The sequence below is a fragment of the Furipterus horrens genome, unplaced genomic scaffold (assembly GCF_987537825.1).
Source record: "Furipterus horrens unplaced genomic scaffold, mFurHor1.1.pri manual_scaffold_1, whole genome shotgun sequence".
NCBI classification, from domain to species: domain Eukaryota; kingdom Metazoa; phylum Chordata; class Mammalia; order Chiroptera; family Furipteridae; genus Furipterus; species Furipterus horrens.
The window spans coordinates 71,251,372-71,256,766 of NW_028327171.1; positions in this window are offsets into that span (position 1 = coordinate 71,251,372).

Here is a 5,395-nt window from a genome sequence, read left to right on the forward strand (position 1 = left end):
TCATACAGCATGTAGCATTTTCAGGTTGGCCTCTCTCACTTAGTCACATGCATTTAAGATTGCTCCATCTGTTTTGATGACATACATTTTTAGTGTTGAATAATATTTTATTGTCTGAATATAACAGTTTATTTACCCATTTAACTACTGAAGTATGTCTTGATTGCCTCCAAGTTTTCAAAGTTTTGAATAAAGCTGTTACTAGACATCTATTACAAGTTTTTGTGTGAACATGTCTTCAAATACGTTGGGTAAATGTCAGGGAGAGTGATTGCTGGGTGTATGGAAAAATATGTTTAGTTCTGTAAGAAAGTACCAAACTGTCTCATAAAGTGAGTGTACCATTTTGCATTTCCATCAGAAATAAATCAGAGTTCTTTTTTTGCAATACATCCACACTATCAATTGCTGTTGTCAGTGTTCTGGATTTTAGGCACTCTGAAAGGTATGTACTATAACTTTTCATGTGCTTATTTGTCATCTGCATATCTTTTTAAATAAAGTGTCTGCTAAAATTTTTGGCCATATTTTAATCAGGGTGTTTGTTTTCTTATTATTTCATTTAAAGGGTTTTTAAATATATTTTGTATAATGGTGTTTATTAAATATGTTTTTGAAAAAAATTTTTCCTTGTGTGGCTTGTCTTTTTATTCTACTAACACTGTAGTTTATAGAGCAGAATGTTTTGCTTTTAATAAAATCCACCTTTTAATTATGTATTCCATGGATTGTGCCTTTGGTGTTGTATCTAAACCCATTGCTATATTGCCCTGACTGGTGTGGCTCAGTTGATTGGCATGCCATCTTGTAACTGAAGTGCTGTCTGATAACCGAAAGGTAGTGAGTTTGATTACTGGTCAGGGCACATATCTAGGTTATGAGTTAGATCCTTGGTCTGAACGTGTTCAGTCCCTGATCCAGGAGCACATGATCTCCAATGCAGGAGGCTACAGAAGGCAACCAGCTGATGCTTCTTTCTCACATTGATATTTCTCTCTCTCCTTTCCTTTCTTCCTCTCTTTCTCTCTAAAGAAAAGCAAAAAAAAAAAAAAAAAAAAAAAAAAAAGTCTTCTGGTGAGGATAAAAATGAATAAATAAAATGTAAAAAGGGCATTGCTATATCCAAGGTCATCCAGAATTTCTCCTACATTATCTTTTATGAGTTTCTTAGGCTTGTACTTTACATTTAGGTCTATGAGACATTTTGAATTAATTTTTGTGAAACACATAAGGTCTGTGTCTGCATTCATTTTAATCCATGTGGATGTTTAATTTTTCTAGCATTATTTTTTGAAAAGACTACCTTTGCGTCATTGTATTTTTGCATCATTGTCATAGATAACTTAATTTTTTTACATGGGTCTACATCTGGGCTCTCTGGGCTCTCAGTTTTGTTCCTGTAATATATTTGTTGTTGTTTTTTTCCTTTTTTGCCAATACCAAACTCTCTTCATTTTTTTTCTTCATAATATATATTCCTATTATTTTCTTTCCCTAGTACATTAGCTAGAACTTCTAGAGCAATATTGAAAAACTGTGGTGAGAGGTGACATCCTATCCTTATTTCTGATCTTAGAAACTTCTGAGAAATATGTTAGCTGTAGGGGTTTTTTAAAAAGAGCTGTTCTTTATCAGTTAATAAAGTCCCCTTTTATGTTTAGTTTACTGAGAGTTTTTATCATTAATGGGTATTGAATTTTGTAAAATGTTTTTTAAACATCTATTATACTTATATGACCATGTGTCATTTTTTAGCATGCTGATGTATTGACTTGTATTAATTGATTTTCAAATGTTAAATCAACATTGCATACCTGGGATAAATATCACTTAGTTGTGGTGTATAATCCTTTTACATAGTGTTGGATTCAATTTGCTAATATTTTGTTTATAGTGTCCCTTGATTATTTTTTAGTGTCCATGGGCAGTCTAATGATGTCCCCTATTTAACTTATGATATTAGTAATTTGTATTCTCTCTTTGTCCCTGGCTGGTTTGGCTCAGTGGATTGAGCGTCGGCCTGCGAGCTAAGTGTCGCTGGTTTGATCTTCCAGTCAGGGCACATCAGAGAAGGAAAACTCTGACTCCAAAAAACCTCCGCTGCCTTGCGGCATACCTCTTCAGGGGAAAGGCTAAGGGAGTAAACCCCGACAGAAAATCCGGAGCCGGAGTCCCTAAGGCGGTTTGACGTTGTAGTCAACACCGGCAACTCCTGCGGCGCACCTGAAGCCAAGCTGTATCGACTCCGTCTTTCCCTTGGACCCTTCAGCTGCGAAGAGAGGGGGGGTCTGCTGCATGGGCAACAGCAGACCCTCCATATCACCCTGCCCAGGCTCTGTAGCTTCAGTTTCACTGGAAAGGACACTCCAGCGTCATCGCAAGATGTCGATTCAACACGGGAGGAGACAGATACCGTGTCACTCCCGAGTCGGACTGCACAGCCATTCTCGGCGGTGCAGATAGACTCTTAAGAAGCTACACCATCGTCTCTCGAGACGGACGGCTGCCGCCGCCGCCGCCGCCGATTCTCTCTTCATACATGGATATATGTTTTCCCTCAACTATTATATCATTTGTTCATAAATTTATTCTATAATTTATTATAGACACAAATTCTTTTAAGCTCATTTTAAAACAGTTTCATTTAAAATTTTTACTTAATATTAATTATTTCTATTTTCTTTTCTTTTCTTTTTTTTTTTTTTTCATTTTAATGTTGATAATTTTGATGTTCTTTTTTTTTTTTTTTTAAATATATTTTATTGATTATGCTGTTACAGTAGTTCCAATTTTTTCCCCTTTACTCCCCTCCACCCAGTATCTCCCTCCCCCAGCATCCCCCCCCAAGTCCATACCCATGGTTCGTAAAAAATAATTATCCCTCCCTCTCAGATATTAAGACCCTTTGTAATCTTGTAAAGGACAATGGGCGAAGGTCTCAAGCTCCTCTAGCTGCTTCAAGCTGGACATGGTCGTCGTCCTACCTAGCCTTGGGTCCAGAAATCCCTAATAAGAGTGGGGGTGTGGAGGGGAGGGTGGCCTTCCCACATGGGGAAGGATCGTGCAGACTCCAGGTCAGTTGGCTGTCTCCGGACAACGGCGTGCTTGGTTTAGCAGGCTGGCATCCTTGTTGTGTTCTGGGGGCAACAGATTTGGCAAAAAGGGTTAAAAAGCATCATTCAATCCATAACTACTAGGTGGCAAAAGGCAGGGATTAATTTTTCAATGTTCCACATTAGGAGAAAAAAAAAAAAAAAAAAAACCCTTTTGCCCATTTTATTTAGTTTGGGCTGAGGGAAATAGTTTCTGTTTCCCCCCTCTCAGACCTCTGGGCCCTTTCTGTCCAAGCCATTAGGATAGAAAAGAGAATTCAGTTTTAAAGTGAAGCCCACAGACCACCCCATTCTTCACCAACTCAGCCATTTAGTTCAGCCAAACTGTTGAGTCTCAGGAGGCAGCGCTGCAGAGAGGATTAAGTGAGGCTTATGCGTACAGACAATCACTCAGGTAATGCGGTCATAGGCTTATGCCCTTTGAAAACAGAAAACACATGTTAATTTATGTAACATAACCAACAAAAAAGTCTCTAAATCTGTAAGACTGTCTTATTGGGAAGACATACAGTTGCAAGGCACTTGACATTCTACTTGCCTGCAACTTGAATCTCTTTGGTGATATCACAGATATGGTTTAATTTTCAAGTGAAACCATTTTTTAAATGAGAAGAAACTTTTAAGACGGTTAGCTGCCCTACTTTACAGTCTGCCACTGATCATTGTGATTTTCCTTGAATACTGATCTTTCTCCCTAAGATTACTCTCCTTGTCTTTAAAGGGACTACATTAAGTCCATTTTTAATTTATCCTGTTCATTTGCATAAGCATAACAAGAGCAGCAAATGATCATTTATGATCTTTAGTTCTGTTTTGCTGGAACTTACCCAAGGAACATTTAGGGTGGCCCTCAGTCTGCTCTTCAGTGCACAGAAGCTGGGCCACATACCTGGCATTCATCCTTGCCTGTACACACCTGTCCTTTCCAAGTCTTTCTGGTTTTCCATTGTGCCTTAAGGTCCCTTCTAGCCATCTTTCAGGAAAACAACCTTCGTTCCTTCCCTGGAGAGATTGCTGTGGACCGCACAACCAACCATGGCAGCAGGCCTTTTATTTCGCGGGCTTTTATTACCTTTGAAAGTCATTCCCAGTTCGTTAGGGCTTTTTGGTAACAACATGAGCCCAAGCATGTCTCCTTTAGGCTTGACATTCCAGTCAAAGGCTTGTTCAGAAAAAGGAACCTCTATTAACAACTGGTCTTATTAGGTCCATGCAAAGAAACTTAAGTCATTACTTACTTGTTTAGAATGCCAAACTCTGGAGAGATCAAATAGGGAGAAAAATATACAATGTGAAGGAAAATCTTTGTCCTAATATTCACTGAACTGGCATTTCCATTCTTCATATTTTCATTTTCCCCCACTAAAAAAAATTTTTTTGTTTGTTTTTCCATTACAGTTGTCTCTCTTTTTTTTTTTTTCCCCTCTTGCTTCCCTGTATCCTGCCCCTCCCTTCCCCCACATTCAGTCCCCACTCAGTTGCCCATGTCTGTGGGTCATTTATACATGTTCTTTGATTTTACACTTCCCCTTCTTACCCCCTTTTCTCCCTCCCCCCTCCCCCCTTGTTACTGTTAGTCTACTCCTTGTTTACATACCTCTGGTTCAATTTTGCTCATTTGTTTGTGTTGTTCATTAGTTTCCTGTAATAGGTGACAGCATAACGTATTTTTCTTTCGTTGCCTGGCTTATTTCGCTAAGCATAATTCTCTCTAGTTCCATCCATGTTGTTGCAAATGGTAGAAGTTCCTTCTTTCTTTCTGCTACATAGAACTCCATTGTGTAAATGTACCACAGTTTTTTGATCCACTCATCTACAGATGGGCATTTAGGTTGTTTCCAGCACTTGGCTATTGTAAATAGTGCTGCTATGAACATTGGAGTGCATAGGTTCTTTTGAATTGGTGTTTCAGGATTTTTCGGATATAATCCCAGTAATGGAATTGCTGGTTCAAAAGGCAGTTCCATTTTTAGTTTTTTGAGGAAATTCCAAACTGTTTTCCATAGTGGCTGCACCAGTCTGCATTCCCACCAGCAATGCACCAGGGTTCCCGTTTCTCCGCATCCTCTCCAGCACAAGTTGTTTGTTGATTTGTTGATTATGGCCATTCTGACTGGTGTGAGGTGGTATCTCATTGTGGTTTTTATTTGCATCTCTCTGATGGCTAGTGATGTTGAGCATATTTTCATATGTCTATGGGCCCTCTGTATGTCTTCTTTGGAGAAGTGTTTGTTCAGGTCCTTTGCCCATTTTTTAATTGGGTTGTCTGTCTTCTTGGTGTT